Source organism: Triticum urartu, chromosome 7, assembly GCF_003073215.2.
Source record: "Triticum urartu cultivar G1812 chromosome 7, Tu2.1, whole genome shotgun sequence".
Classification (NCBI taxonomy): Eukaryota; Viridiplantae; Streptophyta; class Magnoliopsida; order Poales; family Poaceae; genus Triticum; species Triticum urartu.
Window position 1 is genome coordinate 715,366,042 of NC_053028.1, and position 24,545 is coordinate 715,390,586.

At 45.2% G+C, this 24,545-nt stretch overlaps 1 pseudogene; it reads right to left on the reverse strand.

Moving 5' to 3' along the window:
* Window positions 1-15,561: 15,561 nt before the first annotated feature.
* On the reverse strand, window positions 15,562-17,999 carry LOC125525997 (annotated as a pseudogene).
* Window positions 18,000-24,545: the final 6,546 nt, after the last annotated feature.

Below are 24,545 nucleotides of genomic sequence, written 5' to 3' on the forward strand. Positions count from 1 at the left end.
CATCGAACGCCTCTTGGGAGAAACAAGCGTCACGGAGTACGGCCCGGCGACGCCTGTGATTCATGGTGCTCTCCACTTTGGAATTTGTAGCGGATAGCCTATCTGCATCCTCTGTAGGAGGAACATCCAGTTTTCGCCCCATGTTAGCGTCCGCCTATATGTCCGGCTCTGGAGCCCGACTGGTGGAGGCGTGACCGGCAACCTCTCCGGATATAGTCCGGCGAGCGGTTTTCCTACTAGGAAACATGGGTGTTATTATGTTTTAAAAGACGACCACCACGGAGCAGGGTTCTCTTTCATACCTCTGCGATGGCGTCTCAGTCTTGACCGCCTTCCTTTTAAGCCTACCCGGCTTCGGTGCCCCTTGTTGGTGAGTCACTGCGGGTTCGGCACGGCGTCCCGAGGGCCTTCCCTATAAAACATCATATGTGTGCGGTAGGTGAAGTGCAGAAAAAGGGATCCTTCTAGGAAGTTAGGACTCCGGTTTTACTTACATGCGATGCAGGGAGTAGTCCCAGATAATCGGCTATGATGGCCACCATGGCACCGTCGCAGCTTAATTGATAGAACTTCCTGTCAATAAGCTCCAGAAATGTGTCTGGATCTTCTTCAAGTCCTGGGTCGAGGACCCGGTCAGGGTCCTCCGGTTGTGGAGGCGGGCTGTGGACCTCCCTTACAGCTTTTCGCAGTTCCTGCTAGGAAACAACAAGGTAAATACTTATGAACAAGAATGCGGGAAGGTTGGGAGTAAAAAGTGGCAGCTCACCCAGCTTGGAGGGTTGTACATGGAGAATTCATCCCGTGGCTTGATGCGGATGAACTCCTCTTCCTCTCCTTTGTACAAATCGGACATAATTTTTGCTAGAGCAGCGACTGAGTCCGGTCCCTTGAGGAATGAGAGTGACGCCATTGATTTGTCAAGTGACGAAGATCTTGCTGATGACGCTCTTGAGCAGCTGATAAAGAGCAAGCAAGAAGCGGAAATCTTCAATGACTTGCCTCTCTTTGATGTGGAAGTATTGAACAACTTCATTGATGAGTGGTTTGACACCCCCAATCTCAGCTTTGACGATCTACAACTTCCCATTGGCCTCAACGTCTCCTTCCATGGAGCATTGCTTCTGAGCTGGCTCTAGCTCAGAAAATTGTTGAGCTGAAGCATAAGATCGATTTTGAAAAGGCTCAATTCAAGAAGCACATGGCCAAGCTCAGCGTACAAGACGTCTAGAACTTCAAGGTCATGTTGCATGAGCTCAAGGAAGCCTTTCACAAGAAGCGTGAAGAAGCTAAAGGTTCTCATGAGCACATGAAGATTTTGGCTGCCAAGTGTGTTCAAGCTTACAATGAAGCTGAGAAGCGCAAGGCACTTGGGCGTCCTGGCATCGACCCCAAGATGGCTACCAAGAAGCAGAAGTCAACTGTGGCCCCAGCTGAAGCATCTAGGCAGGAAGAACCTCGCATTGTCTTCCCTGCCAGCATGACAGGCTCGAAGCCTAAGGTCCCCACAGTTGCTTCAGAACTCAAGAAGACAAGGGCAGCCGAAGCTGAAGCCCGAAAGCGCAAGACCAAGAACACCACTGATGATGCTCCACCCACCAAGAAGCGCAAGACCAAGAAAAATTGGGCTGCTCCCACAGAGCCCCTCGTTGTCGAGCCAATTTCTGTTGCTCGTCCTGCATCTACACAACAAGAACGTCGCCTGATTGTTCATGAGCCTGCTACCACAGAGGCTCCTGAAGGCATTCCAGCTGTCAACCCCACCGCAGCTGAAGACATTGGTCCCCATGACAATGTTGACGATGATGAAGTCCTTCCTCAGATCGAACACAATGTGGTATCATCGCCTGTTCTCATGAACAGCGAACTCATCAGCATTGGTCGTCCTTTGACGCCAATTGCTCGGGATGATTCATGGGCTGATCACCCACAAGACTCCCCCCGTCAAGCAGAAACACCAGTAACTCCCCCAACTCAAGTCACCGGTCCGGTGATTGAAGATGAAGACTTTATGGCCCAACCAACTCCGTCTCCACAAGTGTCGCCAGCATTCCGCAGGCTTCGCAAAGAACCAAGGCCTCAAGTCAATCTATCAAGTGTTCTAGAAGGAGAAGAGCGCCAATCTGTCTCACGCCAAGTCTTTCCTGAAGCCTCTCCTGCTGCGAACATCCCTGAGTCTGAAGCCAAAGCGGCTGAAGATATTTCGGCTGCATCAGCCGATGAAGAAAAAGAAGAACCAAGAGAAGCACGTGTTGCTACACCCCCAACAAACCAAGTCGAGGAGAACGTGTCCGACCCTCCAGCTTCTGAAGTGGAGGTTACACATACTGAGGCGTCCACCAACACCAACACTGAAGCCAATGACGTTGTCATGGCTGAAGCTAATGTGGCGCCTGAAGTCAATGTGGTGGCCGAAGTGATAGCACCTGAAGTGAATGCTGCACCTGATGCAAATCTGCAGCCTGAAGTCACTGCCACTGCCACTGCCAATGTTACTGCTCCTGTACCGCCTCCCAGGCCACACACTATTGAGCAAGCATACAACTATGGTCAGCTGGTCACTGTCAGATGGCCTATTCTGGTGCCTCCTCCTGCTGTTGGTCCTCAATTTGACTATCATGTTCAGCACAGGCCACAGGTCCAGAAGCCAAAGCCAAGACTGCCCATGTTTCCAGGTACTGCCACTTCACCAGGGTCCTTCAACGCCAATGGCTTCATAGCGCACAACACTTTATTCGATAGCGCCAAGAACCCCTATTCAAGGCCAAGGATTTCATCAGATCGGTTCTGGAGCTATCAGCAGCGCAGTTATTATTCATGTGTTCTATATGATCAAGGGCGCATCTTCCCTCATATGCGTCTTAACTGCGATGCCATTGCTGGATTACCATGCCTTGAAGAAGCCCTTGATTGCTTCCGTGATGCTGGACTGCTGAACTTTGTAACTGATAAGGAGCATTGGAATGAAGAGATTCTGCTGCAATTCTATGCAACCCTCCACATTCGCGGCTACAACAGGGATCCGAAGACACGGGTCCTTTAGTGGATGACAGGAAATGTCCATCATGAAGCCAAAGCCTTTGACATCATTGAGCTAACTGGCCTGCCGACTACAGGAGAATTATATGAACCTGGTTGTCAGCTTCACCGCGATGCTTTGGAGAGTATCTTTCAGAAGTCAGAGCCCAACATGAGCCAAATGCTGAGCATGATGAAGCCCTTTCCACGCGACGCTGATTACCCAAAAGAGTTCTTTGTCGAAGACCTCGAGTATCTGCCCCGCACTATCTATCATATCATCAGGCGAACTCTATGGCCTGTCAAGGGACATTCTTCATCAGCCAAACTTGAAGGAGCAATGAAGACTTTGGTCTTTTATATCTTCAACGGCATCAGCTTCAATGCTCAAGATTTATTTATCAGGCAGTTGGCTGCATCAGGCTCAGATCTCTTTGGACTTAAGTTCTACGCTCCATGGGTCATGCACCTTATCAAGCTTCATTCTGCTATTAACTATCAGCCTTCTGCTCGCAACCATCTGATATTTCTGCCAGAGGTTGATATGTCAGTTGAAGCCATATACCCAGAGCCTGCCAAATAGCCTGTTTATCTTCACAACGTTGATCGCTAAAGCTTCACTCAGCCCATTTAAGGAGTTCAGGCCGTCACTCGTGTTTATCCTTTGGCTGGCAACACTCGTGCACCTCATCGTGCCCAAACTGAAGCCACTGAAAGCACTATTGCTCAAAGGCCTCGGAAGCGATCTCGTGTTCTCAATGACCGAGAGCTTCTGGTTGCTCTACATAAGAAACAGGATAAGCATCACTTCTGGCTGAAGCGCCAGATGCAAAGCCTCTTGGTGGACGTCAATCGCATTCGCAATCTTGCCACCAAGAATGCCTTTCTTGCACATGAAACCTGTCGGAGGTCTTGGAAGAGTTTGACATTGCTAAGTGCTGAAGCAGATCTTCAAGACGATAGCTTCACTGAGAGATTCAAGTTTGACTCCACTCCTCCAAGGAATGTTGTCTTGCGTCGAACTCCGTCTCTTGAAGACTCTGATTATTCCTCCTCTGCTGCAACGGTGAATGCCAGAGTGATCAATGATCAAGATGATGCTACTTCACCACCTCCAACGCGTATCGACACTGCACCAAGTTCGTCTACAGCGCCAAACACCAACGCCGACCCTGCATCTTCTCCTACTCCTTCTGGGAACGAGTAGAGGCTCTATGTCTTCAAACCTTTTTGGTCCTTACTAACAAAAGGGGGAGAAGCATATGAGTTGATAGTCTTCAAGCAGGTCCATATGGGCGGTTGCTTTATATTTTGCCTAGTGTTTACAACTCTCGCTTTTGATACATTTGGTTCTTTGAGTTGTAACACTTAAACTTGATGGCCGTCTGCTACTTTTTCTGATATTGTGTGATGCGATGATAAATTCCGCATGTGCAACAACAAATTCCGCACTTAGTCATTTTGCAGACGTCCATTTCTCATTATGCATATCATTATATTCGTCATATCAAATTATGCATGAGGAATTGTCTTTATAAGTTGAAGTGGATCTCCACAAGTACAAGCTGCCATGTGCATTTGCATTCCAGAAGCAAATTACTTATATGCACATCTTCAGGGGGAGCCTTTTGCTACTTATGATGACAATACCTTTATCCTTTACAATTTCACATACTTTTATCCCCGTTGAAAACTTCAACCAGTTTGTCATCAATCACCAAAAAGGGGGAGATTGTAAGTGCATCTAGTGCCACCCCTAGTTGGTTTTGTAGTATTGACGACAAACCTGGTTGAGGGACTAATGTGTTTGTGAGAATTGCAGGATAACACAGGTAGTAGTCCCTCATTGATTCGGTTTACCTACCGGAGATGACCCCTAAAAATGTATGAAGACATTGACGACAATGGTGGTATATGAAGATATTCATATTGAAGACTATGACAAGAGAAGACATTGTGTGAAGACTATGGAGCGCGAAGACTTAGTCATTTTGTTGTTTCCTTTTCTTCTTTGTTGAGTCATAGGAACCACCGTACTGTTAAGTAGGGTCCTAGTGAACAAAGTCAGAGTGACTGAAGTGATGCTCAACCAAATCCTATGTCTTCGAGCGAAGACAATGAGAGCAAATCTTATCCAGAGATGGATGAGTCAGCTTTACTTGTAGCCCAAGTAAAGTTGCCGCGTGTGTTTGAAATCTGACCGTTGGAACACGTGTCAGTTCCTTAGTGACCCAGGGTCATTTCGGACAAATCAGGTCGGGTTGCCTAGTGGCTATAAATAGCCCACCCCCTACACCATAAATTGGGGGCTACTCAGAGTTAGTGCACGGCTTTTGTCGTTTGAGAGCAACCCACCTCCGAAGCATTTGAGAGAGAGAGATCCTTGCGAGGACAAAGCCCAAACACCCAGAGCCAAAGAGTGTTAGGCATCACTAAAGTCTTTCTGTCCGCGTGACCTGAAGACTTGTTACACTTGAGGACTGTGAATCCTCCAGCCGGTTAGGCGTCACGTTCTGAGCATCCAAGAGTCATTGTGGATCACCGGTGAATGAAGTCTGTGAAGGTTTGGAAGTCTACCTTGAAGACTTACCAGAGTGATTGGGCGAGGACTGGGTGTCCTTAGCTCAAGGGGAATAAGGTGAAGACGCGGTCTTCTGAGTTAAATCTCAGCCTCCCTAACCAGACATACAGTTGTCACAGCAACTAGAACTGGTCGAACAAATCACTGTCTTCCCCAAGCTACTGGTTCTATCCTTTCCTTCTCTTTCCTTACTGTTTTTCTTCGTGAAGTCATTGCCTGCTTGCCTTATCTGTTTGACTTCACTGTGTGACTACTTGTTCTGACTGGCTTCATACTATCTTCCATCCTGATCCATACTGCCTAGCTGCTATTAGTCTTTGTGCTCACTTCATTGAATACTTGACTATGGCTTGTCTAGTGTAGTCTACCTTCCGCTGCATATTAATAGGATCGGTTCTATCGTTTGTCTTTGAAACTTCATGTTTTGTAGACTTTCATAAAAATCGCCTATTCACCCCCCCTCTAGTCGATATATAGCTCTTTCAGTCGGAATTTTCTGGTCAGGCTATGGACGTGGTGATGGCGCTGGCCAATGCTAAGGTACCTGGGACTATGGCTACAGCGCCGACTTCGGTCGAGGCGACAGACAGGGCAGACTCGGATAGAGCATCCAATTGGGCGCGTAAGAAGGAGAAGATGATGTGTTATCGTTGTGGTGAGAAGGGCCACTTTATTGCTGAATGCGTGGCGGAGCTTTGTGATTCGTGTGGTAAGCCAACACATAATACGGGGGAATGCCCGATATTGAGTGATCAGATGCTGACTCTTACAATTTATGGAGTATATTGTGCTGAGTTGATGTTCTTTGAGTCTCCGGCTGCGAGAGAGATCCCTGAGGAGACAAAGAGTTTGACCACTGGGGTTGTGAAAGTTACCCAAGGAGATGTCTCTGAGACTCAAATTGTGCAGAGGCTTAAGGAGTTAGCTCCAGGTGACTTCCAGTGGGAGCTTGTCAGGCTTGAGGCCAGCATGTTCAAGGTTGACTTCCCTTCTGTGGAGGATTTGCAGAGACTTTTGAGTTTTGGGTCGTGCAGAGTACCTGGCACAAAATGCATCCTGGAGTTCCACGATTGGAAGAAGGTTGAGCCACAGGGCAAGCCGCTTAATCAGGTATGGTTACGATTTTCCGGGGCTCCCTCGAAGCCGATGCAGGATGCTCGAGTCGTGGCTAGCTTGGGTATCATGGTCGGAAGAACTGAGAGAGTGGATATGGCCTTAACCCGAGCTCACGGTGTGGCCCGACTGCTGGTGAGTGTTCTGGATATTGAGTTTGTCCCTGATATGGTTAAGTGGACATATAGGGGACATATTTTCAACCTCGAGATTGAGTTTGAGGATGCCGATCTCTTCGCTGAGGCTAACAATGGGACTGATGTAGATATGCACGAGGGTGATGACAGCTCGGGTGCCAAGGAGGCACCAGTTGATGATGCTGGACGAGAGTTGTCCAACGGATCGGGCCCCGTTACTCAGACGCCCGGGGAAGGGCCCGGGGATGGGACGGCACCATCCTCTTTGGTGCCTATGAGTTCTCTGAGGTTTGGGTCGTTTGAGCCAGCTTCTGCTCCTCCCAGACTCTAGAGTGACCGGGTGGAGTCCGATGACGTGTTTGAGGCGCACGCTACCTAACTTGTAGGTTGATGGCGTTGATAGCCCTGTGCTCGGAGGCTTGGAGGGGAGTATCTCGGTGACGACTTCGGTCGGGGGAGGGGAGGAGAAGTTTGGGCAGGTGGCTCCTCTTTCTCCCGCTCTCCCCACGGTCTCACTTCAGGTGATGGAATCGACTTTGGAGGCTGTCCCTAGGGGAGGGTGTCCGGGGCAGGTGGCCTCGGCTCTTTCTCCCACCCTCGTGGTGCCAGAGCAGCGGATGGCGGCTGTGCTTAGGGGAGGCGGTCCGGGGCAGGCGGCCTCGACCCCCTCTTCCCCTCTGGCGGCTAGGGAGGCCGCATCCCCTGTGGCGCCGGTGACCCCCTCTCGCCAGAGGGCTGGGCGGGAGGAGTGTACGGGCAGGCAACCCTCACGGTTCACTCTCTCGGCGCGCCGGTGTCCCAGGGCCTCGGTTCGAGGCAGACGTTAGTGGTGCCGGGGAGATCCCTGCCGCTTCCCCCGGCAACTCCTGCCGACTCTTCGAGGGGTGCAACTTTGCGGTGTGCTGGGGGTGAGGCCGGTGGCTTTATTCCAAGTGGGGTCACTCGGGAGGAGGTCATCGCCTTTGGAGGGATTCCGGATCCGGTCTCTGTGGGGTGACGGATGAGCTGCCGTCTCCAGGATCATCCGGAGGTTAATGACATGCAGCAGCGGTGCGCCATGAGGGCGGCCAAGCTTCGTGACATTGAGGTCACCACTCGGTCAACACTTCTAATTCCATTCTGCATTTTTCTAATAATGATATTATTAATAATGCATATCAATTAGGATTTTCACTAGGTAGTTATGATAGTGAAATTTCCAACTCTGTTAATGATCTCATAGATTTGGAAGTGGAACGCGCTTTAGAAACGATTCGAAACTTAGCAGCGGTAAAAGCCATGAATGATGCTGATATCGATGCGTTGGGGGTCAGGGTGCTCGATAATTTTTGTGCGGATCTTGCACCATCCATTCCTGAGTCAGAGGAAGAGGATGACACTTTTGAGGCTGCAGTAGTTCGATCCACTGAGCCCGGTTGTGAGGACCGGGTGGAGGATCAAAACAAACCTAAACGCAAGTGGAAGCGGAAGATCTACCCTGCTTCAGCGGTGCGTAGGAGTGCTAGGATCCGTACTACTAAAAAATTTCATGATGAAATATGAAAGGAATCTTTTGGAATAGCAGAGGTCTGAAAGACTTGGCTAAAAGAAGGTTTCTTGCAGATGCGTCTATCGAGCATAAGTTGGATTTTATTGCTCTCACGGAAACTGATAGAGATAATTTTTCGTCCCAGTTTCTTAATACTTTATCGGGAGGTGTCGATTTCGATTGGCACTGCCTGCCTCCGAGAGGAAGATCGGGCGGGATCTTACTTGGAGTGAGATGCGATTCGCTGGAAGTCCGAAGTGTAGTGATGGGAGATTTCACAGTTAAGTTTCGGGTTAGGTCGAAAGCTGATGGGTTTAATTGGGCACTGGTGGCGGTTTATGGTGCCGCGCAGCCGGAGCTCAAACCAGAGTTCTTGGTAGATCTTGTTCAAATTTGCGGCTCTGAGCAGCTCCCAATTCTGGTTGGGGGTGATTTCAATATCATTAGGAGGAGAGAGGAAAAAACAATGATAACTTCGACGGCAGGTGGTCATTTATGTTTAATACTATTATTGAAAGCTTGGATCTGAGGGAGATAGAGCTTTTGGGTAGAAAATTTACCTGGGCTAATGCCTTGCCAAATCCGACGTTTGAGAAGCTGGACCGAGTCCTATCGAGCGTCGAATGGGAACAGAAATTTCCTTTGGTAACGGTCCAGACACTTTCGCGTGGAATTTCTGATGACACGCCTTTGTTTCTGGACTCGGGTGAGCCAACCTACATGGGGAACAAAAACTCCTTTTCATTAGAGCTGGCATGGTTTGGAAGAGAAGGCTTCTTGGATTTGATAGCCAGAGAATGGGCTAAGGATGCAGGATGTAGGACTTCGGTTGAGCGCTGGCAGAATAAGATAAGGCATTTGAGAAGTTTCTTGTGTGGGTGGGCTAAGCATCTTAGTGGGATTTATAAGGTCCAAAAGGAAAGCTTCTTACACTTATTCAGTCCCTAGATTTACAATCCGAGTCCACAATTTTTCAAGCCCCGGAGCTTCATGGTAAACTGGAGGCGGAGATGAGGTTGAAAGAGCTTCTCCGTGAAGAGAAATTAAAGTGGGCGCTACGGGCTAAGGTTCGCAAAGTTGTCCAGGGGGACGCGAACACTCAATTCATTCACATGATCGCTAATGGCAAGAACAAAAAGAAGAGAATCTTTGAGCTTGAACAAGATGAAGGAACGATTTTAGGATAGGAAAACCTAAAATTATACATAACCGAATACTGCAAGCAGTTGTTTGGGCCTCCAGAGGATAATTGTGTATCCCTGGATGTGTATAGGATTGAGGATGTGCCTCAATTTACTGCTGATGAGAATGCTATTTTGATTGCCCTGTTTTCGGAGAAAGGGGTGTTTGAAGCCATTACACAGATGAAAACAATAAGGCCCCAGGGCCGGATGGATTTCCGGCGGAATTCTATAAAAAGTGCTGGCATATTATTAAGGGGGATTTGCTACCAATGTTCCATGATTTATTCTCTGGACAGCTTCAGCTATTTCACTTGAATTTTGGAACAATAACATTGCTTCCTAAGAAAACAGAGGCTGCGAGAATTGAGCAGTTCAGGCCGATCTATCTTCTCAATGTTAGTTTCAACATTTTCACCAAGGTTGGGACTAATAGGCTCACGCAGATTGTGCATTCTATGGTGCAGCATTCCCAAACTGCTTTCATGCTGGATATGAACATCCTAGAAGGGGTTGTGGTCCTTCATGAAACGCTCCACGAAATCCACATGAAAAAACTAGATGGAGTTGTTTTTAAGGTGGATTTTGAGAAAGCGTACGATAAAGTCAAATGGCCTTTCCATCAACAGGCCTTGCGTATGAAAGGTTTTGATGAGGCCTGGTGACGCCAGGTAGAATTGTTCACGCAAAAAGGGAGTGTTGGAATTAAAGTGAATGACGACATAGGTCATTATTTCCAGACACATAAGGGCCTGAGACAAGGGGATCCGATATCTCCTATTTTGTTCAACATTGTAGTTCATATGTTGGCAATTCTAATAGGAAGGGCTAAGGAGGTTGGTCAGCTGGGTGGCTTGGTGCCTCATCTAGTTGATGGAGGTCTGTCTATCCTACAGTACGCCAATGATACGATCATCTTTATGGAGCATGACTTGGCAAAAGCGAGAAATATGAAGCTGGTGTTATGCTTATTTGAACAATTGTCCGGGTTAAATATTAACTTTCACGAAAGCGAATTGTTCTGTTTTGGAAGAGCCAATGAGGAACAAGAGGCTTATAGGCAATTGTTTGGGTGCGAATTGGGGACCTTACCTTTTATGTATTTAGGTATACCAATTCACCATCGTAAGCTGACAAACAGAGAATGGAAGTGTATCGCGGATCGCTTTGAAAAGAAACTAAGTTGATGGAAGGGCAAGCTCATGTCATACGGAGGCCGATTAATTCTGATTAATTTGGTTCTCACGGGTGTGCCTATGTTTCTCTTGTCTTTCTTGGAAGTCCCAGTTGGAGTTAGGAAAAGGCTGCACTTTTATCGATCCCTATTCTTCTGGCAGAGCGATGAACTAAAAAGAAAATACGGACTCGCCAAATGGGACATTCTCTGTCGACTGAAAGACCAAGGGGGTCTTGGCATTGAGAATCTTGAGGTCAAGAACAGATGTCTTCTCAGCAAGCGGCTGTCGAAGTTATCTGTCGAGACTGATGCCACTTGGGCGCAGATCCTCCGTAGTAAGTATCTTCACTTCAAAACTTTGTCCCAGGTGACAGCGAGGCCGACTGTCTCACCTTTTTGGGAAGGGCTTATGAGAGTCAAATTAGTCTTTTTTAATAGGACAAAGTTTATTATCGACAATGGTGCTAGCACACGATTCTGGAAGGATACTTGGCTCGGAGAGACCCCCCTTGCACTTCAATACCTGTCTCTGTATCATATTGTTCAACGCCGTGATACTTTCGTTGCAACGGTATTTCAATCAATTCCCCTTAATATCCAGTTCAGGAGGACGCTAGCCGGTAGTCGTTGGGAAGAGTGGCTCCATCTAGTGAGTAGACTGATGGAGGTTCGGCTATCTCAACAGCCCGATCAATTACGCTGGAAGCTTACTAGGTCTGCAGAATTTACAGTTAAATCAATGTATCTCGATGTTATCAATTCAAGCTCTATTCCAAGTTCCGAATATGTTTGCACAGTCAAAGTTCCTTTGAAAATTAAAGTGTTTATGTGGTTTGTATATAAACAAGTCATCTTAACGAAGGACAATTTGGCAAAGCGTAACTGGACAAGACCTACTAGGTGTAGATTCTGTGATCGGGATGAAACTATCAAACACCTTTTTCTTGGTTGCCCGTTAGCCAAAGTTCTATGACGGACGGTCCACATTGCTTTTAACATTACTTCTCCAAGTTCTGTGAGCACGTTATTTGGAACGTGGCTTAACGGGATAGAGTCCGAAACAGCGTGACACATTCGCGTAGGAGTATGTGCTTTATTTTGGGCAGTCTGGAACTGTAGAAATGATTTGGTTTTTAACAGAACAACAAATATTCATTTTTTACAGGTTATCTTCCGAGCCACTGCGTTGATCCGTATGTGGTCGCTACTCACTCCGACGAAGGACAGGGAGCGTTTGGTTACTGGATCTATCCGGTGGGAGATGGTAGCACGGGATATGTTCAACCGATTTGGATGGCGGTCATGTAATAGGATAGGCAATTAGTTTACCTGTCTTTCTTATGCCAGTCGGTTGTGGCTTTTTTGGCTAGTTTGTTATTGGCCTTTGGCTCTTTGTGAGTTTTCCTTTACTTTCGTTTGAGACTTTAAGACCTTATTGAAGCTATTTGCTTATTTACAAAGTTGGACGTATGCGTCGTTCTGATGCAGAGGCCGGGGAGCCCCCCTTTTCGAAACAAAAGCTATATTGCTGCCGTGTCATCTTCTGCAATCGTTCACTCTACGTGACCAACTCAGCGAATGGCGCAACCTTTCTTCCTGGCTCCTCGCTCTCACCCACTCATTTTCTCATCAACTTCACAAGCGCGAGCGGTTCCTTATCCATCCACTACACCCGCAAGATCCCACTCTCCACTATCCAGTGATTCTGGCCGAAGGGCGGCAGTGCAGCTGGTGGATCCCGGCGCGCGACCGGCGCATGGCTCAGCCGGTTGGCCCATTAGAATCGTTACCCAAAAAAGATTGAACATTTATGGGTGAAGTGCATCCGCTTAAAAATTAGAATACAAAACATTTGTCGAGCGTTAATTCCTAACGTACTGGATCAAAGGTTATGTATCACAAATATTGTTCATAATAATAGAGATAACATAAATAACTATAACCATACTGCACAATATTAAGTAATACTAACTATGTGATGAAACTGCAGGTAGGTATGAACAGGGAGGGGAAATCTACCTTTCATCAAGGTCTGATCGAATAGCTTCAGAATATTCTTAATTCATGAAACACCAAACTTTACAACGTCCTTGCCTTAGGTACATAAATTTATCTAAACACAAGAAAATTATGGCAGGATCCAAACCGGTGGGGGCCAATTCAATCTTGAAGAATGGGGAGCCAGTATATTCGTGAAACTATCTTCCATATTGAAGATGAAAACCTGCCGAAGGCCCTTGTCAATCAAAGCCCGTCTATCTGAAAATCTCTCGGGAAAGTATTATGATTCAAGTCATCTGTATGGTAGATGCTATTGGGTATTAATGTGGGGAAGTCATTCGCCGGAACTAAAAATGAAGTGTTGAAACCCGTGAACAGTGTGTGTTCTTTGAGATTGTGTACTTTGGTCAGCTTTTGTTTGACAAAGTCGATTTTGTAGACAACAAAGCGTGCCGTCACACGCTCTTTCTCATCGTCGTCCTCCATGGTCCGCTGCTCCACAAGAACATCTGCATTGTCCACCTCCACTAACACGTCAGCATTCTGCGCCACCTCCTCCTCCTGATCCTCATCCTCCTCCCTTTCCACTAACTCTTCCACACCCTCATCCACATCATTATCGTCGTTGTCCTCCGCCACGTCCTCGTCATCCTCAAGATATCGATCCCATCTCCATATCTGAAAGAAATCACCCCATGGCGCTTGTACAATATACTTACTGTTGGTGTGATAATCCACCTTGTGCTTGTAGACAATATTCACCAGTGGAGATGGTCCACGGAGATCAATGGTATGCACATCACCACAACCTCGAAGAGCATAGAACAAACCATCGCCGTTATCATAACAAACATCAACGTAGCTCTTGCATTCTTCGTGTGTATCAACCCAAGACCACTTGGTGTCCCCAACCCTAGCATAGGAGAGCAGGTTTTTAGGCTTGTGTACACGTACCACGACGCAATTTTTACTTGACGGGTCGCACGACATGGCTACAATCATGTAGAAGCAAAAGCGACCTTGCTCCATTGAAAGTCCATATGGCTCTATGTTCCGGTGCGGGACCGTGTCAACATAAATAAGATCGTAGGCATCCAAATTGCGGCCTTCCTCACCATAACAGAGCTCGACGTTGTGCATGGTTTCCGGTGGCGGCACGGTGACCTGAGCGCCAGTTATGGGGTTGACGAGCATGAGATGGGAGCGCTCGTCAGCGGTGATGAGCCAACCGTAGGAGGAACCCATGACGTAGCGGGATCGAAAGGAGGGCCCCAGGATGGTGACGTGGCAGAGCTTGCCGGTGCACAGGTGGTGCAGTGTGGCTGTGCCATCGTCGCGGTCCGCCGCGGAGTAGAGCAGGCAAGGGCTCTGGTGAGGCCGGGCGAGCACAGACGGAACCGGCGGGCTTCCAGGTGGCTAAGGCGCCATGAACAGCAGGCGCCGCCGGAGCGGAAGAGATCCGGGATCTGCAGGGTGCGGAAGATACGAACGAGCAGGTCCGCACGAAGCTCGGTCCTGTCGCAGTCCGTGCTTGAGGCTGGAGCTTCCCCGGCGACCACAACAGCAGTTTGCTCCACGTATGCAACATTCTCCGTGGCGACATTCTGTCGAACGGCCGTCGTGTGAGCGTGAGGCAGGTGGGAGCTGGCGACGACGACGAAGTGGGAGGTTCAGAAATGGAGGGGGCGTTGCGAGAGAAACCAGAGTGCAGGAGAGAGGGATACCGAGGTGGTGGCTGAAACCTGAAGCTGCATGTGTTGAAAATTCAGAATGTTCAAAGTTCAGTCGAGAAGCTACCTGCAAGTGTTAAGAATTCAGAATGCTCAGAACAAGGCAAAGCAGAGTAGAGGGGAGAAAGGAACCGCCAGGATGCAAGCTCAGTCCGATGGCCCACGATCCTGCTTACTCAATGTTCAGATTAAATGTACTTTTTTCCCACCAAAAGCATGTTGATTGTTCTACATTATTACAGACCGTAGGAAACAGATAAATTCAGGTTCATCGGTTCACACTATTACAATTCAGTAAATCAAATAATTCTTCATCATTGTCTCATTCTAGTTTGCCCAAAATAAGAAGGTACTGAACAACGGATGCACGGCAACAAATAAAGTGTAAAACCAAGCTACAGATTCAACACCGACATGGCCGGCTCTGTGCCACGTATCATGTTTCCAGCCTGCTTACATGCGCTGCAGTCTTCAGGCAACACCGACACAGCCGCCTGAACATGTTCAGATTATTCCACTGCTGGAACTACTCCTTGCTTTATTACAAACCACAGTGTCTTGCACACGGTGTATAGTCCACGTCTCAGGCAATGGAAACAAGCAATCAAAATAAATAAATACATAGCCTCCGAACAGCTATGACAACTAAATTCATAATAAAATGTCTTCGCTCGTACATTTGAAAACAACCACCTATCGTCAGTCCAATGTTGGATTTCAGATGATGATGTCTAACATTCACTCTTCATGCTCATTTGATTGGCTGTGATTATGAACACATCATCTTACTTGCAGCTATTGAACTCTGTTCTTCTTGCGGCCCTTGAGAAGATGTTGGGTTTCTGGAAGTGGAACAAAACTCCAGCTTCTGACAATCAAGAGGCCTGCAAATACAAGTCAGGGAAGTCAAAAATTAAAGCATGCTATTAGTAGTTTATGTTACTCGGTGAACAAAATGAACTTTTCAGGTAAACTCAGTGAACAGTGTAAGAAAGAAATGAATCTAATCCATCACTCGCAGCTTATTTAGCTTCGTATATGTACAGAACAGCCAATCCTTACCAGTAGTTATAGGTGGGACTGTAGCAAGTTTTCCAGTCACCGAATCCTTTCCTGCAAGCCATTCTTGGTTAGTACAACAGTAACTCTTTTGATGTGTCTAATCTTCCTAAGATAAGCAGTGCATTCCTTTGGTTCTCTCTTTTGCTGAAGCTTCTCTATGAGCTCTTCTGATGTGTCCCTCAGATATAATTCTTCAAGGGCTGCAAGATGCTCAACACCATGAGGAAGAAACTTCAGATCAGGGCAGGCTACCAACTTGAATTTAGCAAGGCTTGCCATTGCACCTTCTTCTATTTCAACTTGGTTGAGCTGTGGTGCATCCCTTATAGATAGATTCCGAAGCTTTGGAAAAGAACCTGCAGCGAAGTGCATCTTCTTCCCTTCAAAAGCCTTGAGAAGGGAAAGGTGACATAAACCATGTAGCATCAATAGACTGGAAAATGATTCCTCATCAATTTTGGAGAATGCCAGTTTCAGCCAAGTGAGGCTATTAAGGCGGGACCAAGATGAGATCACTTGAGGTATCGATGTCTTCTCGAGCTGCCCTTCTAGACCAACTACGTTAACAAGTCCCTCCAGCTGCAGCACCTCCTTCTCGCCCATAGCTGTGATCTGTAGATGCTGAAGATGTCTCATTTCTTTGATAGCATTTCTCAAGTCGGCAGAGTGCTTAGTTTCCACATTGCAGACAGCAAATGTTCTTAGCTGAGTTAAAGCTGCTACGCCCCGCAGAATTTCTGAGTTTGCTTCCACACATTGCAGAGCATGCAGTGAAGTCAAGTGCCTTATACCACTAGGCACCTTTACACCACTAAAAGGATTAAGTTCTCCTTGTTGGCCAACATTACATGCAAACAGGTATCTCAACCTCTGAAGTTTTACAATGTTGTTTGGTAAGCACGACAGTGCAGCATTGAAAGAATCCAAGACTACTAAGTTTTGCAGCCTTCCTATTTCTTCAGGTAAACTTTCTATATCAGTATTTCTAAGGCCCAAATACCGCAGATTAAACAAGTTGAATACCTCAGCTGGTAGCAGCTTGACATGAGTACCTTGCAGATCCAACGTTGACAGCAGATTTGAAGATTCTAAGATAGGCTTCAGTAAATCAATATCGAGATACCTGTTAAAAACATGGATTGCACGGACACGTGTAGCATCAGATTCACTTAGGCGCTCAAGGTTTCTGCTCTGGATTGATATGCGACGTGTGCGCTCTATACAGAATACTCCAGAGCCATCATACACTTTGCCAAAACATTCTTCACCAGCTTTATTGAGGGCAACAAGGCGTATGACATCATGCATCTGGCACCATTTCAACCGCCCAGTATAATTCCTCTTGACAACCTGTAGTAGGCTTCGGTTCACAAGTTCAGTCAAGTATCCCTCTGCCACTTCCTCCAGAGTTTTGTTCTCCTTTTCCTTGATGAACCCAGCAGCAATCCAATGCCTCATTATTGTCCTCCTCTTGATGGAATAATCTTCTGGGAATAATGCACAATGTAGGAGGCAATTCTTCAAATCATATGGAAGGTCCTCCAAACTGATTTTTAGAATTGTCTCAACACGAGGCATCACATTTTTTACCAACTGGAGCTCTAGCTCATCAAATACTTCTTTTCATTCTGCAACAGTTTGACCTTTTCCAGACAACAGGCTGCCTATGCATACTATAGCAATAGGAAACCATCACACTTTTTGACAAATTTCCAAGCCAAGCTCTGTAATTCTGGTGGACACTTACTGTCAGCATCATTCCAAAAAACTGATTTGCAGAATAACTCCCAAGAATTATCTTCTTCAAGTGGTTCCAAATGAATTGAAGACATATTATTTGCCAACAATGAAACTTCATGTTTTCTTGATGTGATAACAAGTCGACCACTAGATGGAAAGACAGTCCTTATCTCTGACCACATATCAGTAGTCCAAACATCATCTAGAATTAAGATGTATCTTTTACCTTGGAGGTACTCATAGATGGCCTCGGCTAGGCTTCTGATCTGCATGTTAGGAACATCAACTGGTATGCCAAATTCTCTAGCAATCTTCTTCAGCAAGTCCTCAACATGTTAACTCTCTGACACAGTTACCCATGCAACGACATCGAAGGATACTTTTATAGTTTTGTACACATGAGCAACCAAATTTGTTTTCCCCATGCCTGGCATGCCCCACACAGTGGTAATCTTGCTTCTTTCCTCCTGCATATCACCTGTCAGCCATTGTATCAGCTGCTGCTTGTGCTCAGCAATCCCTACAAGGTCCTCGTCCCTTGTGAAATTAAGAACTTGGCTGGCATGAACAACATCATTTCTGCCGATTTCTGGCATGGCGTAGTGCTCCTTCCTCTGTTTTGCTGCTTGAAGCCTGCCATTGATATCTTTCAGCTTCTGAGCAAGTGTGCGCCAGATCTTGACATGCTTGATCCTCTTCTTCATCTTGGCAGCAAACCCTCCATGCTTATCCTCCAACTTAACACCTGTACACCATGGAGCACCGGGAAGGGCCTTAGTGCACGACGCAAAAGCTACTCGTAGATCTTTTTGCGTACTGAATCGTGTGCCCCTTAAGTTGATCGAAAACGTTTCCTCTTTGGCCAGCGACAACAAGCCTAGCCGCCGCCAAGAGAGTCGACCTTCCGGCGCCGTTTTCTGGCAGCTCCACTTCGCTGGCGACCTCTTGTTGTCGGTGGTGAGGGGGGTCGCGAGATCCCTTGTATGCGGATTGTTTTAGATTTAAGTTTTACAGCCCTAGTAGCTGAGGATTTTGGATCATCCGACGTCTTGGCTTCGGCGTCGGCGACGATGATGCTGAATAAAGAAGCTCCGGTTTTTTCTCCGGCGAGGCGATTGTCTCTATGGTCGGTGATGATTTTGGGATCCAGTCTATTCAAGCGGGGATATTGTGTCGGCGACGGTATTCTTGTGGTGAACTTGTGTCCTCGAGCTCCGCTGTTGCGACGGCGTCTGCTGCAGCATCGACGCGGATGCAGATTGTGGTCTGCATCAACGACATCTGAAAGAAGGAACGTGTGCTGAGCTCGTGGTTGATGGATGACATGTATGGTTTGCTCCTTCGGCGTTTGGTTGTGGTGGTTTGCCAGATTTAGAGGTTGACGGCGTGTTCAGGGTGTTACCCTGGTCTAATTCGTTCAACGTCGGAGTGGCATCGTCGACGATCAATGGTCCCTCCTCACTCTGGTTCACTCCCATCTTTCTCCAGGCTAATATTTTTTTCTTTCTTTCTCGGTTACCTGGACTTTTACCTACAGATCTACTGTATACAGCTGGCTTTCCATCAGCAAATCAATCCATCCATTTGTACAGACTGCAGAGTCGCACATGAAGAGTTGCTCAGTTCAGCCAAAGGTGAGCGAGGCATTCTAAGTAACATCGTTTTGCCTTCTATATATGCTGCCTTGATCTGCACTGTTAAGAATACTCATAATCAGGTTGCTTTCACAGATGCGTAAATTAATTAAAGAGAGCACGGCTAACATCTGCGTGCCGTAATATTGATTGGGTAGAACAGAGTAAATGAAGCTGCAGGTAAAATATAAACTCATTATCATTACAGTTCCAACTGCAGTTAATTACTGTAGTGGGTTACCAAAACCTTCCCTTTCCCTGCCTAGCAAGCTTCTGTTCAATCACTTGTAGAAATCAAGTACTAGTTCCGAACATTAAACTCATTATCATTACTGTAGTGGGTCTGGTGGATCAATATCCTTTATGGACTGGATTGGATTGGATTGGATTGGATTACTCTCGCGCGAGTTGTGTTAGCGTAATACTCCCTCCGTTCCTAAATGTAAGTCTTTATAGAGATTCCACTATAAACCGAATACGGATGTATATAGATGCATTTTAAGTTTAGATTCATTCAATTTGCTCCGTATGTAGTCTATCTAGTGGAATCTCTACAAAGACTTATATTTAGAAACGGAGGGAGTAGATCTGAACCCAATCCCTGGAGCTGTGCATCCCGGCGTTAATTAAGTCTTAATCCACCAGACCCCATGCTACTTTATTGGCTGTAGTGCCAGCTGTTGCACATGGACAAGGACGAGTACGACGAGTCTAATCCTTGCTTAATTTGGTTGGTGAGGTGATGGCACGCAGCTTTGGGCATCACGTTCAGATCGAGTTGCCTCATACCAACTTGATTCAAAGTATATTACAATACGTACAACCCCCTCCAAAATGTATAAGAGGCAATATAGTCTTTTTACTCATCGTATCATTTTCGTACGCATATTCTTTTTTAATGTTCAAAAATTACCACATTGTATTCAGACAGTGCGACTAATCAACTGGGAGAGCGTGTACTGGTGTACATGCTGCAACTTTTCTTTTTCTTATGCTAAAACACTCGTGAGCAACCTATGTACCCATGCGTTCTACAAAAAATGTTTCTCGGCTGCAGCCGTACCGTCAGAGCGTGAGGTAAACAAAAAAGGCACCGCCTTGTTTTTTTTTTCTGGTTTTGTCTAGCCAATTTTTCTACTGTTTTTTTCTCGATCTCCTCTTTTTATATTTTCATTTTAATTCCTTTCTAAAATTCACAATTTTTTTCTAAAATCATGAATTTTTCATAAATTCGTGAACTATGTTTCAAGTCCGTAACTAATTTCTTAAACTTGTGAACTTTTTTTTATCAAATCAGTGATTTTTTCAAATACATGAACGATTTTCAGATCCACGAACTTGTCTCAATTTTTACAAACTTTTTCTAGAACCCGTGATTTTTTTTTTCAAAAACTTGTGCGAACAATCTATGTCCGAGCGAGAGGAAAGACGAACGAGAAGAAAATAGCCATTTCCTCTGCTTGTCATAAGCACCGGTCATGCATGTACTTTTTGTGTAGGATATGGACTGCTACCATGAATATTCACTAGTTCCGAACTAGGAAGGTTCATACAAGTAGTTCATATTCTTCAAAATGAGAGCATTGAAGACTTTTGTATTGTTTTAAAATTAACTTTTTTTGGTTCTTGTATTATTCGTCCTGTGACATATTTTTTTGTCACGTAGCATTTTGCACATCCATCAAGTGGATCCATTTTTTCCGTAGTATTCTATCATCATGGCAAGCATCCATATCAAGTTTTATTATTTTTTATTGTTTTATGCATTTTCTAGGGTTTGCTCAGTGAAAAATCCCTACAATACTTACTGGACGTGACACAACGTATGTTTACTGTCCAAATTCGCTCAACTTTTGCGTGGAGTCCTAGTATGACCATGCCCAGCTGCCTGCAAAATTTGGGTGTATTTTGTGAAAGTCCACAAGTACATCATGTAGAAGGTAAGGGTTTCGGTTAAGTCAGAAGAGTCTGTCCCATAGCACTTTTTTTTAATCATTCATCAAATAGACCCAAAAAAATTCCACAACATTCTATCATCATGGCAACCATCCATGCCAAGTTTCATTGACTTTTGACATTTAATGCATTTTTTAGGGTTTTCCTGGTGAAAAATCCGTAAACTACTGAGCAGACCTGACCCAACTTGTGTTTGGTGTCTGAATTCATTCAAATTTTGCCTGAAGTACTAGGATGACCATGCCCAGCTACCTGCAAAATTTGGGTATATTTTATTAAAGTCCATAAGTACATCATATACAACATAGGGGTTTCGGTTAAGTTGGAAGAGTCCGTCCCGTAGCACTTTTTTTTTACATATTCATCAAATGGACCCAATTGTTTTCCACAGAATACTATAATCATGGCAAGCGTCCATGCCATGTTTCATCTATTGTCTAGAGAAAGAATTCCTTATTTAACACTATTTTAAATTTCGTTTCCTTATCGACACTGAAAAACTTTTTCTTCCCTATCTAACAACGAATCTAAATTTTATACCTTTTATGACACTTTTGTACATTTTCAGTCTAAATAACACCGGAAAAGACTCTTTTGTGCTTCATGTGATATGTTTGTGCGTGTAGCAGTAACACACACGCAACATCAGTGCGAGAGTAGTAGCACACACGTAGCAACTCACGCGCACGTGCACACACACAACAGCACACACGCACGCAGGACACTCACGGGCAGCAGCACACACGGCCGCAGGGGCGAAGCAAGCAATCTGGCAAGATTTGGTGCCCGCCATACCTAATATCTGGTGCACATACTTAGTTGTATGATATACTAGCATACTCCTGTATAGTACGTGTTTGATTTTAGCTTAGCCGGCCTGCTGGTCTGATTGCTGATAGCTAATGCATAATGGCTAATGGGCTGTGCTCCTTGATCAGCATGTGGCTTCAGTGCACTCCACACTTTTCCCCTTTAAAAAGAGTACACGCAGTTTGGTCGTATTTGTTGAACACAAAGTTATATGTACTATACTAGCGAGCTCTTGCGCAGTTATATTATATATGATTTTGCCCTTCATAAACTCTGCCACACCTGAAAAATATTCCTGTCTTCGTCACTGCACACACGCAGCAGCAGCACACACGCACGCAGCACACACATGCAGCACGGACGCACACAACACATATGCACGCAACAGCACGCGCGCGCACACACACATGCACGTACACACCCACTAGCAAACACACGTACACATGCAGTAGCAAACACACACGCACACACACAGACACTCAGTAGTAGCACGCACGTATGCGCGCACACACGCAACAGCACACACACGCACACAAACATACCACTTGAGGGCAAAAGGGTCTTTTCAGGTGTCATTTTGGCTCAAAATGAATAGAAGTGTTATAAAAGGCATAAAATTTAGACTTGTTGTTACATAGGGAAAAAATTATTTGTGAATGTCAACTATGACAGAAATATGCCCTACAGGCAATAATGAAGTTATTATTTATTTCCTTATTTTATGATAAATGTTTATTATTCATGCTAGAATTGTATTAACCGGAAACATAATACATGTGTGAATACATAGACAAACAGAGAGTCACTAGTATGCCTCTACTTGACTAGCTCGTTGATCAAAGATGCTTAAGTTTCCTAGCCATAGACATGAGTTGTCATTTGTTAAACGGGATCACGTCATTAGAGAATGATGTGATTGACTTGACCCATTCCATTAGCTTAGCACTTGATCGTTTAGTATGTTGCTATTGCTTTCTTCATGACTTATACATGTTCCTATTACTATGAGATTATGCAACTCGCGAATACCGTAGGAACACTTTGTGTCCTATCAAACGTTACAACGTAATTGGGTGATTATAAAGATGCTCTACAGGTGTCTCCGATGGTGTTTTGTTGAGTTGGCATAGATCGAGATTAGGATTTGTCACTCCGATTGTTGGAGAGGTATCTCTGGGCCCTCTCGGTAATGCACATCACTATAAGCCTTGTAAGCAATGTGACTAATGAGTTAGTTTCGGGATGATGCGCCGCTAGGAAACATCGCTATGTGACCAACACTCAAGGGATGATGCACAACTAACTCATTAGTTACAATACTTGCAAGGCTTATAGTGATGTGCATTACCGAGAGGGCACAGAGATACCTCTCCGACAATCGGAGTGACAAATCCTAATCTCGAAATACGCCAACCCAACAAGTACCTTCGGAGACACCTGTAGAGCACCTTTATAATCACCCAATTACGTTGTGACGTTTGGTAGAACACAAAGTGTTCCTCCGGTAAACGGGAGATGCATAATCTCATAGTCATAGGAACATGTATAAGTCATGAAGAAAGCAATAGCAGAATACTAAACGATCAAGTGCTAAGCTAACGGAATGGGTCAAGTTAATCACATTATTCTCCTAATGATGCGATCTCGTTAATCAAATGACAACTCATGTCTATGGCTAGGAAACATAACCATCTTTGATCAACGAGCTAGTCAAGTAGAGGCATACTAGTGACACTCTGTTTGTCTATGTATTCACACATGTATTATGTTTCCGGTTAATACAATTCTAGCATGAATAATAAACATTTATCATGAAATAAGGAAATAAATAATAACTTTATTATTGCCTCTAAGGCATATTTCCTTCAGTCTCCCACTTGCACTAGAGTCAATAATCTAGCTCACATCGCCATGTGAATTAACAACAATAGTTCACTTCACCATGTGATTAACACCCATAGTTCACATCGCTATGTGACCAACACTCAAGGGTTTACTAGAGTCAGTAATATAGTTCACATCGTTTATGTGATTTAACACCCAAAGAGTACTAAGGTGTGATCATGTTTTGCTTGTGAGAGAAGTTTAGTCAATGGGTCTGCCAAATTCAGATCCGTATGTATTTTGCAAATTTCTACGTCTATAATGCTCTGTACGGAGCTACTTTAGCTAATTGCTCCCACTTTCAATATTTATCCAGATTAAGACTTAGAGTCATCTGGATCAGTGCCAAAACTTGTATCGATGTAACCCTTTACGATGAACCTTTTGTCACCTCCATAATCGAGAAACATATCCTTATTCCACTAAGGATAATTTTGACCGCTGTTCATTGATCTACCCCTAGATCACTATTGTACTACCTTGCCAAAATCAGTGTAGGGTATACAATAGATCGGGTACACAGCATGGCATACTTTATAGAACCTATGGTTGAGGCATAGGGAATGACTTTCATTCTCTTTCTATCTTCTGCCGTGGTTGGGCTTTGAGTCTCACTCAATTTCACACCTTGTAACACAGGCAATAACTCTTTCTTTGACTGTTCCATTTTGAACTACTTCAAAATCTTGTTAAGGTATGTACTCATTGAAAAAACTTATCAAGCGTCTTGATCTATCTCTATAGATCTTGATGCTCAATATGTAAGCAGCTTCACCGAGGTCTTTCTTTGAAAAACTCCTTTCAAACACTCCTTTATGCTTGGCAGAATAATTCTACATTATTTCCGATCAACAATATTTCATTCACATATACTTATCAGAAATGTTGTAGTGCTCCCACTCACTTTCTTGTAAATACAGGCTTCACCGCAAATCTGTATTAAAACTATATGCTTTGATCAACTTATCAAAGCGTATATTCCAACTCCGAAATGCT